At 44.8% G+C, this 14,802-nt stretch overlaps 1 protein-coding gene across 2 annotated transcripts in view; it reads right to left on the bottom strand.

Moving 5' to 3' along the window:
• LOC140388121 (von Willebrand factor D and EGF domain-containing protein) overlaps positions 1–14,802 on the bottom strand; it is a 455,711-nt gene that overhangs the window by 249,268 nt on the left and 191,641 nt on the right. The gene's annotated exons all lie outside the window — the stretch shown is intronic.

Here is a 14,802-nt window from a genome sequence, read left to right as displayed (position 1 = left end):
AAACGACAATGGTTTCATGGTCATCATTAGACTTTGAATTCCAGACTTCTTTTATTTCAAATATCACCACCTGCAGTGGTGGGATTTGAACCTGGATATCCCGGGCGGGTTTACTCTGGGTCTCTGGTTTACTACCCAGTGACAATACGTCTATGCCACCACCTCCCCTACATTTTAACATCTCGATTATTACCTCCAAGGTGAATGGAACCTGTGCACTAGCACATCCATGTCTGACAATCACAATATAACCTTCGGCAGACTTGGCACTGCTCTACTGACTTTATCTTCAAAACAGAAGTAACCAGGAACAAATCACAACACCGAGTCTCCAGTCATTTCTCCCCCCCCGCCCCCAAAAAATATTCTCGCTGGTTCCACTCAGGTCCAGTTTTTCATCAAACATGCAATACTTCTCCACTCTTCTGTCGCTACTACCCATTTTAATTACTTTCCTTAATGTAACACTGTTGCTCGTTCCTTCATCAGCAATTTTTTCGAGAATCACTTTTCCCCAATGTCATTTAAAAAACTGCCTTATCTAAACTGTATATTTATATTCAGCTACCGAAAGGTGAAAAGCCTTCTGTGCAATGAATAGCATTAACATGCATAAACTGCAGTCACTCACACATGTATCGTCGATATTTATCACATTTTTCTCCAACATTAGCCAAATAAATACCAATTAAAACCTTCAATGCTATAAGAAAGTTTGACGCTTCACACTGCATCCATTATAATCCTCAGAATTTGATTAAGTGCATTATGCAAGATTTCACATATGCAAATTATTTGTGGGGAGATCCTCTTGATACTAAAGTAGATATAGACAGCTTAAACCAAGTGGAGAAAATAAAAATATGTCAAAAGAAGTTTAAGGAGTGAGCACATCTACAATTCCTAGCTGTATAAGTCAGGCTGAAGGTTCAAACTGATTTCAGAAAAATAAGCTAAGAAACTCAACATTGTGCCCACGTTCGCCATCAGCGAGAAGGGTGACGAGGGCGCAAAGTCTCACAAGATTCGGGAAGCGGATTTCTCTCCAGCGAGATCTTGTTTCCCGTTTTTCCCCGACCTATACCGGTGACGTGGCGAGGTTCCTGCCCTTAATTTGAATCTACTTCAATGGATCTACATATTATTAAAGGGCCTACATGCCACATGATTCCCCACCTTACTGAATATTCTAACCTCGCTGACGTGACATCGCAACAACTTCAGGAAGCCGGGAAACAGTTGAAGGGTTCTTGCCAGGGACGCCAAGGCCACTATAAGCCCTAGGGGAATGAAGAGGGCATGAATGGGTACTGTCTCCTAACATTGCCCTCAGCACAGCTTGCAAACCTGTGCCAGCGCCGGGTGGGCCCTCTGGAGAGCCCAACTGTGTCTGGGGGCGGGGAGGGCATAGAGTGGGGGGAGCAACGTCAATACTGCCGCGGTGGTTGTGGGGGGGGGGGGGGGAGAGGGTGAAGGAGAGCCCCCAATAATTGGCCAATGTGTGGGGGAGAGGGGTGGTGAGGAGTCCTTGTTAGCTCTATCAGGCCACCCCCCGCCAGACTGATGGTGTGAACAATGCCCCTGATTTTTGTTGTCAGAGTGCCAGAAAACCTGGTCTTAAAACACAGCAGTGCATCTGGGGAGACACACGCCCATTTCCAGTCAGAGCCTGACACTGACAAATTATGGGAAGGCCCTGAGTCACATTGTTTCATGTCAGGTTCTTCATTTAAACACAAACTCATGCACACTAGTGTATGCGAAACCTACTAATAGAGGGTCTCAACTCTATCATTACAATCAGTAAATATACCCTTTATTCATATTTTGCAGATCCTGTGGAATGTATGGGAGTTAATTAGAGTCTGACCAACTGTTCCCATTAACAGGATGCCCATTACCAGGCTTTTATGTTACGAAATATCAAAACAACAACTCCTCCAGGGGAGTTTTAAACCTCAGCTGAAATTTTGGAACAGCTGTGATAAATTACAGCATTATCGCAACACAAATCTAAACAGCTTTGTTATTTTGAAGCAATCCAAGTCATTTACTAATATCAGCCCTGCGCCACTGTGGCAAAGGAACTATGAGGTGGGGGGTGGAGTAGTATTTGTATTTTTCAGGAGAATTAAGCCACCAGCCTTTTCGATTGAGATGTTTAGGTTGGTCAAAATCCAAGGTGAATGAATATATGACTTTTCCAATTCTTCCTTCCTCACTGCTGGTACAGTTAAGGAAGTCTATGAAACAGTACAGGACAGAAGAACATAAGAAATAAGAGCAGGAGTAGGCCCTTCAACTCCTCAAGCCTGCTCTGCCATTGAAAACGAGCATGGCTGATCTTCAATTTCAACTTCACCTTCCACATTAACTCCACTTCCATACATATCCTTATTCAATCAATTACCTTTGGCTTGCATATATTTAACTCTTGAGCATCCATCACCCTCTGAGGCAGAGAACTGCTAAGATTCACAACCCTTGAGGGAATTAATTTATCCGCACCACAATTCTAGATGACAAACTCCTTATTTGGAGACTACACCCCTCTCTTCGTCAGCCTTAGCTCAATTGGTCGCACTCTCACCTCTAAGTCACAAGATTCTGGTCACAAGGGGCTGGTTTAGCACAGTGGGCTAAATAGCTGGCTTGTAATGCAGAACAATGCCAGCAGCGCGGGCTCAATTCCCATACCGGCCTCCCCGAACAGGCACCGGAATGTGGCGACTAGGGGCTTTTCACAGTAACTTCATTGAAGCCTACTCGTGACAGTAAGTGATTATTATTATTATTATTCTGAAAATCCAGGCTGACACTCCAGTGCAGAATTGAGGGAATGCTGTCTTGAGATGAGCTGGTAAACTAAGGCCCCTTCTGCAAGGGCCAGCTGGATGTGAAAAATCTCATGGCACTATTTTCAAGAATAACAGAGGAGATATCCCCAATGTCCTGGCCAATGTCCATCACTCACAAGAGAACCAGATTATCAGGTCACTATCATATTTTCTTTTGTGGAGCTTCCTGTGTACAAATTGGTTGGCCCATTTTCTGCATTACAACAGTGACTACACTTCAAAAAATATTTAGTTGTCTGTAAAATGCTTCAAGATCTCCAGTGGTTGTGAAAGGCACTTTGTAACCATACTTTTTGCCTCTTTAGTTCCAGACTCCTCAACCAGGGGATAGATCCTTCCAGCACCTATTGTCACCTCCTTTTACCAAGTTCCCCAAATTACCACAGCCACCATGCCCCTCATCCTTAGGTAGTTCGTTTAAATCAGATTTAAGAAATTCATTTGCACTTAACTAAATCACTCTCAAACTCAATGTAAAATTGATATCACGATTACCATTCCCAAAGGCTTCTTTACCATAAGGTTATTAATTAGTCCTGTCTCATTGCACAATAAGAGACCTAAAATAGCTTGTTCCCGAGTTGATTCCCTCACATACTGATCTAGAATACTAGTCGATACTAGAATACTAGTAGATTCAATGAACTAGTCCTCTACACTATTACTGCCAAATCGGTTTTCCCAGTCACTATGAAAATTAAAGTCTCCCCTGATTATTGTACTATCATTATGTTGTGATGAATGTAGGAATCTTTTATATAGATGGTATTATATATCTGTTTCAGTAACTTTAAAAAAAACTTGGTTTAACAAACAGGCAGACTCTGACCACAATGCTCTGTTGCATGTCGGCCCTGTTGCTAGTGAGGACGGAGAATTTGGCTCAGCCAAACCTCCCACTCACTGCAGCGGGACCAGCGAATCTCGTTGCTGTGAACAGATGGAGAATCCTGCCCTCTGTGTCTGAAAAAGGGGCAATCAAGAAGTCGTATAAGTGAGATCATCATGCATTCCAACCATGTCTGTGTTTACAAAGAGAGACCTAATTGACTTTATTTGTGGAAAGAAGATTCCCTGGAGAGTAGATAATTTTAGACATTGTGTTTAGACTTAGGTAAGCCGGTCAGGGGATCTGAATGGGGTAGAGATTATGTAATTAATGGAAAGACCAGAGGCTGGAATCTCCGTTTCAGAGACTATGTCCCCACGCCGTCATGCGAACTGTGGTCTTTTACTCCAGAACAACTGGCGTCAAAAGGTCACAGATTCACAGCTTTGCATGGGGCAAGCAGGCAGCTACCTCCAGCTGCTGATACGGCCCCGCGCACTTTCGGGTCAGAGGCTGCGCGCACATGGCGGTGGCCTCCAGCGGCCGTGCCGTGCTCCATGGCGGACGCAGACCTGCAACGTGGAAATAGTGCCCCCGATCGGCCGCGCGCCCGACCCAGACTGCCCGTTCAAAATACCTCAATCCCGAATGAGGCCCCCCTCGCCCTCCGTTCGGCCCTCGCTCGAGTGTGGCGGATGCAAACTGAGTCCGCAGCCGTCTCATGAGTATCCCGCACGGCAGGACCGTGAGTCGTCCATGCCGTCGTGAATTCGGCCGGTCGGGGGTGGAGAATAGCGGGGTGGGCCTCAGGTGGATAATTGGTGCAGCATACTCCCCAGGTACACTGCTTTTCGGGGGGCAGAGAATCGCCGAACCGCTGCCGGTCCCGATTTCATGCGGGAAACTGGATTATCCACCCCCTCGCCGAACACAATTTTGGCGTCGGGTTGCGGAGAATCCAGCCCCAGGTTTGTAGCAGGCAGTTTAACTTTCAGTTTCTAAAGGACAGCAAAGGAGATTACAATGGGATGAGAGAAGAACAGCTAAGGTAGACTGGGAGCAAAGACTTTATGGTGAAACAGTTGAGGAACAGTGGAGAACCTTCCAAGCGATTTTTCACAGTGCTCAGCAAAGGTTTATACCAACAAAAAGGAAGGACGGTAGAAAGAGGGAAAATCAACCGTGGATATCTAAGGAAATGAGGGAGAATATCAAATTGAAGGAAAAAGCATACAAAGTAGTAAAGATTAGTGGGAGACTAGAGGACTGAGAAATCTTTAGGGGACAACAGAAAGCTATTAAAAAAGCTATAAAGAAGAGTAAGATAGATTATGAGAGTAAACTTGCTCAAAAACAGATAGTAAAAGTTTCTACAAATATATAAAACAAAAAAGAGTGGCTAAGGTAAATATTGGTCCTTTAGAGGATGAGAAGGGAGATTTAATAATGGGAGATGAGGAAATGGCTGAGGAACTGAACAGGTTTTTTGGGTCGGTCTTCACAGTGGAAGACACAAATCACATGCCAGTGACTGATGGAAATGAGGCTATGACAGGTGAGGACCTTGAGAGGATTGTTATCACCAAGGAGGTAGTGATGGGCAAGCTAATGGGGCGAAGGGTAGACAAGTCTCCTGGCCCTGATGGAATGCATCCCAGAGTGCTAAAAGAGATGGCTAGGGAAATTGCAAATGCACGAGTGATAATTTACCAAAATTCACTAGACTCTGGGGTGGTCCTGGCGGATTGGAAATTAGCAAACGTGACACCACTGTTTAAAAAAGGAGGTGGGCAGAACGTGGGTAATTATAGTCCAGTGAGCTTAACTTCAGTAGTAGGGAAGATGCTGGAATCTATCATCAAGGAAGAAATAGCGAGGCATCTGGATGGAAATTGTCCCATTGGGCCGATGCAGCATGGGTTCATAAAGGGCAGGTCGTGCCTAACTAATTTAGTGGAATTTTTTGAGGACATTACCAGTGCTTTCTCTGCAGTAAGAGGAAAAACAACTGAGAAGTTGATGAGAGAAGACATGCGTGGGGTCCTTCCTTCCTCCCCAACCCACCTTGCAAGCTTTTGAACCATGTTTGCTGACCACAGGGATGCCCGACAGAAACTTAACTGCACACTACTGTCTCCAGAAGCACAGACAAATCAGCAGGCAACATCTTTAAATCACATCCATGCGGGAAACAGCAGGACCGCCAAATTCATCCTGAAACCTGCCAAGTCACCAAATGATTGACCGTCTACCATGTATGTGTGTCTTTGTGACTGTGTGTGTGTATCTGTGTATGTGTGTGTGTGTCTGTGTGTGTGTGACTGTGTGTCTGTGTGTGTGTGTGTCTCTGTGTATGTATCTGTGTGTTTGTGTGTGTGACTGTGTGTGTATCTGTGTGTGTATCTGTGTGCGTGAGAGCATAATTTATTATAACTTAGAATGGGTTAGGGACAATAAAGCTAACCTCTTTGTTAAACTCAAGAAAACCTGTTGGATTGGTTCTTTCCTGGTCACAGCCTGTGAACAGTTAAACATTCACTGTACTGGCAAGTATATCCTTTTCACAAAAACCCTATTACTGTCAAATTTCCACCTCTCCTCGCCTCATTGTAACACAGCCGATACGTAAACTTGTCGCCTGTGCATTTGATGCCAAAATGTTTTGCAGGAGCTTCGGAAATTTTGTTTCACAGGATGGTTTTTACACAGCTCCATATTGAATTATTCAAATCAACTCTGATCAACCTTTGACCTTGGTGAGTGCAGGTTATTAAAAAGATAACTGCTCCATCTGCAGCCATTTGGGATAAGAGAGGATTTGCTCCATTAGCCTGAAAGAGAAACATATGTCTTCCAGCAACAACAGGTCCCACAGGTACAGATTCCAAGATTTGGTCATATTCCTGACTTTCAGCTGCAATGAAAACTGAAATGATTTTCAATTCCAAATCCTCAGCCATATCTTTGATGTGCTTGAAAGTGACCTGGAACTGAAAAGGGTGACTGACATCATATTGTTCCCATGCATCTTTTCCATTAGGCCCAAAGGCTTCTCTTTCCTTTTTATTTTCAAACTTTAAAGCAACTCTACCTTACACCCACCTGAGCAAACATAAAACAGAGACTGAGACCATGGGCTGACTTGGCGGAATGTGATAGGCCTCAAGGCTCAAGGTTTGGCTCTGCTCCTGATGGGCAGCTCAGCAACACTGAAGTGTGAAGACATCCTAAGGTGACACTTGTCCAAAGATGCCAATTTCACACCCAGCTTCCACTGCTTCCACACATATCTGGCTATTCAGCCAAAGCAGGCACATCACCCCAAACAGTGCAACATAATCACTAGCATTCTATCTTCCCCCTTGCAGGGCAAGATGCACACGATAGAATGGAGCAGAGCCGAACAGACGGGGGAGAAGAACATTTGCATCTTCAGAGCCCGATGGCTCTCAGTGGCATGGTGGCAGATGCGGTTAAGCCTGTGGCATCACTGAGAACATTAAGGATAATCCAGCTTTATGCGCCTTCTCAACTCCCAGCAGGCCCTTCCAATGCTATATGGCGGCACAGTAGCACAGTGGTTAGCACTTGTTTCACAGCTCGAGGGTCCCAGGTTCGATTCCCAGCTTGGGTCACTGTCTGTGTGGAGTCTGCACGTTCTCCCCGTGTCTGCGTGGGTTTCCTCCGGGTGCTCTGGTTTCCACACACAGTCCAAAGATGTGCAGGTTAGGTGGATTCGCCATGTTAAATTGCCCTTAGTGTCCAAAACAAAAGGTGAGGTTGTGTTACAGGGATAGGGTGGAGGTGTGGGCTTAAGTAGGGTGTTCTTTCCAAGGGCCGGTCCAGACTCAATGGGCCGAATGACCTCCCTCTGTACTGTAAATTCTATGATATATATCATGATGAGCAGGCTGCAGATGGTGCGACCATACATCCTTTGCTTGCCACCTCAATCCATTTTCCTCATCTGAACCGTCCACTTCAGATTCTCAACCCAAGAGAACGAGTGAGAGCAACACCTCACCACTGACAAGAGGCCCTGTCACTTGATCTGAAACACACAGCCCCCAGCTCATATACTGGCAACTTACAGGGTGGTATAGAGTGGGAATGTGCACTGGGCACAACCGACTGCAGCCAGAGCAGGGATTAAGAATGATTAAGGTGCCAACTCACCAGAAGGTGCGATTGTAGATGCGTCCTGTTGCAGAGCACTCACATAAGGACTTTGATGGGACAGTACACAGGAGAATGTTGGTGGGCATACACACTGAGATGCTGGGTGCATTGGCTGGCCAGACGACCTCCTGTCACTGTCAATGAGCATGGCGGAGACTAGCTCTAATGTGGCAGAGGCATCATGCAGAGCTACTCCTCTCCATACACTCTGCAGTATTTGTCTGTTTGATTGAAGACCCAGAGACAGTGCAGCTGCAGTCCCCATACTTCTTTTAGCCTTTGTGTGGACATGCAAGCCATCCACAAATTGAATCAAGTATGAGGAAGGCAAGAGAAGTGTTCGACCGGTCAAACAGGAACAGTGAAGTTAAAGACCACATTGGCCTGTGAGGTGCTTGTAATGAGTGCCAAACTAAACAAACTAAAGAGACATCGATGACACATGACATCCCAGACAGACCATGGATGAAACTAGAGTTTGATTTATTGTCACGTACACCAAAGTACAGTGAAGAGTATTGCTCTGCGTTCAGTCCAGGCATGTTGCTCCTTACATGAAAAACATAGGACACACATAAATAGAAAATGTCAATACACAGACACAGACATCGGGTGAAGCATACAGAATATAGTGCTACATCTGTAGAAAAGATGCGTAGAAAGATCAGTTCAGTCCATTAGAGAGCCATTCAGGAGTCTGGTAATGGCAGGGAAGAAGATTGAAAACAGGTTTTGAATTTGTTGGTGCCTATTCTCAAACGTTTGCATTTTCTGCCCAATGGAAGAGGTTGGAAGAGCGAATAACCCAGGTTTGCGGTGGTCTTTGATTCTGCTGCCCGCTGTCCCAGCGGGAGGTGTAGAAAGAGTCAATGGATGGGAGGCGAGTTTGCATGATGGACTGGGCTGTGTTCACGACTATCTGTAGTTTCTTATGGCCTTGGGCCGAGCAGTTGCCATACCAGACTGTGATGCAGCAACATAGGATGCTTTCTATGGTGCATTTGTAATACTTGGTAAGATTCAATGTAGACATATTGAATTCCCTTAGTTTCCTGAGGAAGTATAGGTGCTGTTGTGCTTTTTTGGTCAGAGCGACAATGTAGGTGGACCAGGACAGATTGTTGTTGACTTTTACACCTCGGAATTTGAAGCTATCAACCATCCCCACATCGAACCATTAATGCAGATAGGGGAATAGATGACACTTCGCTTCCTAAAGTTGATGACTAGCTCCCTAGTTTTGCTGACATTGTGGGAGAGATTGTTGTCATTGTACTATGCCACTAAGTTCTCGAATAATAATCTTTATTAGTGTCACAAGTAGGCTTACAGTAACACTGCAATGAAGTTACTGTGAAGATCCCCTGGTCGCCACACTCTGGCGCCTGTTCGGGTACACTGAGGGAGAATTCAGAATGTCCAATTCACCTAACAAGCACATCTTTCAGGACTTGTGGGAGGTAACCTGAGCACCCGGAGGAAACCCACGCAGACACGGGGAGTACGTGCAGATTTCCCTCAGATAGAGACCCAAGCCGGGAATCGAACCTTGATCCCTGGCACTGTGAAGCAACAGTGCTAACCACTGTGCTACTGTGCCGCCCATATCTCCCTCCTGTACTCTGACTCATCGTTGTTTCAGATCCGATCAACTATGGCCGAGTCATCAGCAAACATATAGATGGAATTCGAGCTGAATTTTGACACACATTCGTGTGTGTATAAGGAGTATATTAAGGGGCTAAGTACGCAGCTGTGTGGCGCCCTGGTATTGAGGACTATCATGGAGGGTATGTCGTTGTTTAGAACAAAGAACAAAGAAAAGAACAAAGAAAAGTACAGCCCCTTCCCTAGTTGGCCTATCTACATATCGTTTTAAGAAGCCCTCCTTATAAACTCTGCCCCGTCTAAGCCCCTCGGACTAAATGAGTCCCAGTCAATATTGGGGAAGTTGAAGTCTCCCATCACAATAACCCTGTTTTTACTCGTTTCCAAATCTGTCTACCTATCTGCTCCTCTATCCCCCGCTGGCTGTTGGGAGGCCTGTAGTAAACCCCCAACATTGTGACTGCACGCTTCTTATTCCTGATCTCTACCCATATAGCCTCGCTGCCCTCTGAGGTGTCCTCCTGTAGTACAGCTGTGATATTCTCCCTAACCAGTAGCGCAACTCGCCACCCCTTTTACATCCCCCTCTATCCCGCCTGAAACATCTAAATCCTGGAACGTTTAGCTGCCAATCCTGTCCTTCCCTCAACCAGGTCTCTGTAATGGCAATAACATCATAGTTCCAAGAACTAATCCAAGCTCTACCTCATCTGCTTTACCCATAATACTTCTTGCATTAAAACATATGCACTTCAGGCCACCAGACCTGCTGTTTTCAGCAACATCTCCCTGTCTACTCTTCCTCAGAGCCATACTGGCCCTATTCCCTAGTTCTCACTCAATGCTTTCACCTTCTGACCTATTGCTCCGGTACCCACACCCCTGCCATACTAGTTTATCCTTACTGATTGTGGTCTATGGATCAGGAAGTCGAGGATCCAGTTGCAGAGGGAGGAGCCAAGTCCTAGGTTTTGGAGTTTTGATATAAATTTAGGTGAGATAATGGTGTTCATATTCAATGAACAGGACACTGACGTAGAAGTCCTTGTTGTTGAGATGCTCCAGGGATGAATGTAGGGCCAGGGAGATAGCATCTGCTGTGGATCAGTTGTGGCGGTAAGCACATTGCGGTGGATCAAGGCAATCTGGAAGAATGGAGTTGATGTGTCTCATGACTAACCTCTCGAAGAACGTCATGCCATGTGGGTGGCACAGTAGCACAGTGGGTAGCACTGTTGCTTCACAGCTCCAGGGTCCCAGGCTTGGGCCACTGTCTGTGCGGAGTCTGTACGTTTTCCCTGTGTCTGCGTGGGTTTCCTCCGGGTGCTCCGGTTTCCTCCCACAAGTCCCAACAGACATGCTGTTAGGGGAATTGGACATTCTGAATTCTCCCTCTGTGTACCTGAACAGGTGCCGGAATGTGGCGACTAGGGGCTTTTCACAGTAATTTCATTGCAGTGTTAATGTAAGCCTACTTGTGACAATAAAGATTACTAAATTAATGATAGATGTCAGGGTCATTGAGGCACGATGCCTGGTTCTCTTCACTGTAGCAGAAACTGATTATCCTGTCACTGTAGATGACTGTGCTGACTATTGGGAGTTAGACCAGCTGACTTCAATGACGGTAGGGGAGACAGTTGAATGCCTAAAAGCACATGTCATTTGTTACAGCAGTCCAGACATTGTGATGAGTGATAATGACTCTCAGTTCATACGTAAAGAATTTAGACGCTTCACAAAAGATTGGGGAATTTAACACTACAGAACATCTCCATACTGTCCCCAGTCAAATGAAAAAGCTGAAGCGGCAGTGCTCAAGGAATCATCAAGAAATCAAGCAAATCTTGCATCAATATATACAAGGTAGTCTTCAAGTGGATAAAAACACGGACTGAAGGCATGAAAAGTAGTCCTGTCCACAAATTATATTCAAGCCACACAAAAACTATACTTCCAGTAGCCAAAAAGCTATTGAAAGTAGAAGTAACATGCGCGAGTGAAAAATTCACGGTAAAAAGGCAAAAAGCTGAATTTCATTTTGAGAACATTTCCAAACTATTGACAGACCTGAGCATTGAAGATCCAGTTAGGGTAAAACCTTCAACGCTCTCAACAGAAGTCAGCCAACATGGCAACTTGAAATAAGTGTCGAGAAGCTGTCACTTCGATCATACGCAGTGGAAGTGATGACCACATATTCTGGCACAACTTCAGGAATATATGAGCAATTAGTGAAGCTGTTCCTTCACAGCTCAGGAAGAAGGAATCTCACCAGCTGTACTGAAAACAGACCCACCATCAATCTTAGAGTTCCACAGGTTCCCAACAATGGCAATGAACAACAAGTTACCATGGGAATAAGTGTCAAGGGAACAACACACTCTGGACACACTCACCGAGACGAATAGCCAATGGCAATACTCATGCATTCCATTAAGGGCCCTGCATGGTTTAAAGACGGTGTATGTAAAGCAGGTGCATTGACTGACTAGTAGAACAAACAGTTGTTCATGCATGAGAACAGTGAGTGTATACTGGGTAACTTGGGTAACTCACAGTTACACATGATCATTCGTGCTCATTTATCTTTTGTTAGGAAAAGGGGATCATTTGTCTGTTTTGTTCATTCTGAAAATGGGGATGTTTGGGTTTTGAAATGTGTTAGGAAAGCAAATGTAGTTTTCAGGGATTTATATTTGTATTGGCCAACATTAGAAATAAGGTATTGTTTTAAGTGTGTTTAACTTAATCTTTCTGTATCTGGAAGGGTAAAACCTATAGCTAGGTTCATGCTGGACAAATTTATGTTTGTGTAGGGGTGGTTAAGTTCCAACTGTGTTTCTATTGTGCTTTGAGACAGCTACCGCATGAAGAGTAAATAAGTCAGCAGGAATATGTGGCTATTGCTTAGCAACTGGAGGCCCTTTATAAGGTAAAAACGCTTTTAAGTTTTAGTTTTAGCTGGATATATTGCAGTTGAACAAAGACACCAGTGAGTGGACATCTCTCAACACTGCCAGGAAACAGATTGGACAGGATGGGAGCTGCAAAGAGGTAAGCTTCCCAAAGAACCAGTTACTGTCCAGATAATCAGGGAATTGGGACAGAAAGAATGCCTTAAGATGAGCAAAGTCATGAGTACAGATGCTAAGGTATTGTTCAGAAGATTTCAAGGAAGAGTAAACAAAGTGTTTTGATTTAAAGAGACAATTGCAGTAACTAGATTTAAAGTGGGAAAACAGACTTCAGAGGTAAACTAAATGTATGATGCCATGTTAATAGAGTCTGGGATTTGAGAGTTAAAACAATTGTGAACTGTCTCTGCAGCAGTCAAGGCAAAGAAATCCTAAAGGGGGTGGTGTTATACCTGGATATTAAAAATGGAGTGGAAGCTTTATTTAAAAGAGTCATTTGGAAACCCTGGGATGCAAGCTGCTAATGGAAAACATTATTGTTAGAGAAGATATTAAAGTGTGTTATGGGAGTGGAGTTTAAAAACTCTCACATGACAATCATCTGGGGAGTGAATTCTGAAGAGAACCACACAGATCCTAACTTGGGTTCAGACTGACCGCAGCCAATATGTGTGCTTAAAGGGACTTTGTGTGAATGAGACCATTGTAGCTTAAAATGTATTTTGTGATCCATGCTAATCTTAAAATCTATGTGTAATTGTTAAACTAATGAGGGAGTAAAGGAGGATTTTATCATCATTAATTTTTTTCATGTTTAATAAATATTTTTATTTGTTGTGAAATCTAATGACCAGTCCTGTGATTCTATCTCACCACGTTTTAGAAAAAAAATTAAAAGGTACGGGACTGTATTCTCCACTGGCGGGATTCTCCATTGCGCCGGCAGCGGTCATGCCTGGGGATTTCCCGACAGCGGGGGGCTGCCCACAATGGGAAACCCCATTGGCCGACTGGTGGAATGGAGAATCCTGCTATCGGAAGGGGTGCGGCACACCAGAAAACTGGTGCGATGGCGGCATGTGGTGCAGTGGTTAGCACTGGGACTGCGGCGCTGAGGACCCAGGTTCGAGTCCCGGCCCTGGGTCACTGACCATGTGGAGTTTGCACATTCTCCCCATGTCTGCGTGGGTTTCACCCCCACAACCCAAAGATGTGCAGGTTAGGTTGATTGATCATGCTAAATTGCCCCTCAATGGGAAAAAAAAAATTGGTTACTATAAATTTAATTTAAAAAAAAGAAAACTGGTGCGGCGGGACGGAGAAACCCACAGCTGGATCTTTGAGCCACGGTTTCATTATGGATATTCCTGTCCAGTTATAACACCAACTGGGATAGTAACTGTCATGATATCCAGGTGAACATCATAGCACATACATACACACATACTGATGGACAGATCAACGGACCAATCAACACACACACAACACGACAGCCAATCACAGGCAAGAACATACACAGTACAAAACAGGGAACACGACACTTCCTGGGGACTCAAGGACGAGACAGCTCAGGGCACAGAGCTCATAGCAAGCCACTCAGACATCCACCATGTGCTGAGTGCCACTACAAGATAGAATTTGGAGTAGGTCCACAGATTCAAGGGTTATGATCGAACCTCAGTAAACAGTATACAACTGTAAATAAATTTTGAAATAAAACTGAGTTGTACCATTCGCAACCGTGTTGGTTCGTCTGTGTAGCAGAGTACCCAACACTTCGACAACTGCAACGTTACTTCATGTCCTGTCTGGTTTGCCAGAGTTATGTGACCACTGCCATGAGAGAGTCTCTCCATAAGCTGCCATTTTGCATCAGTTCACTAAATATCTCACACTCAGAAAGACACTATGAATCATTACTTTGGACTCACAACAGTACTTGCAAAGACAATGCAATAGCAGACATTCTTCAAAATTATCTTCCCTTTGTTTTGGAGCATCTGGTCCTTTATGTAATGCACGGACTGTGCCCTTCTTGCAGCTGAAAGCTCGTTCTTTAATGAGCGACAACCAAATTCATTCAATGGAACTGCATGGTCCAGATTTGGAAGTTGGGTGTCACATCAGCCAGTGGGGCTGTGACTTCATAATGGCACCACTTCAGCTGCTTCAGCATCCACAGCGGATGCCCGCGCGGGCACATTTCTAAACATGGGGCTCCATGCAGTCAAAGAAGCAGCTGCACGCGCAGTGCACACCACTAGGAGGGTGCTCAGTTCCTGTAAAGCTGTCTCCCAACAGCAACATGGAGTAATATCTCACGCCCAATGACATATGTTCAAAGGATGGGAATGAAAGCCTATCAGAGTAAAAGTCTGTTGAACTCGTTCAGATTTGCTCAATCCCAGAC

Source organism: Scyliorhinus torazame, chromosome 2, assembly GCF_047496885.1.
Source record: "Scyliorhinus torazame isolate Kashiwa2021f chromosome 2, sScyTor2.1, whole genome shotgun sequence".
NCBI lineage: Eukaryota > Metazoa > Chordata > Chondrichthyes > Carcharhiniformes > Scyliorhinidae > Scyliorhinus > Scyliorhinus torazame.
This window is presented reverse-complemented; position numbering and strand designations above follow the sequence as displayed.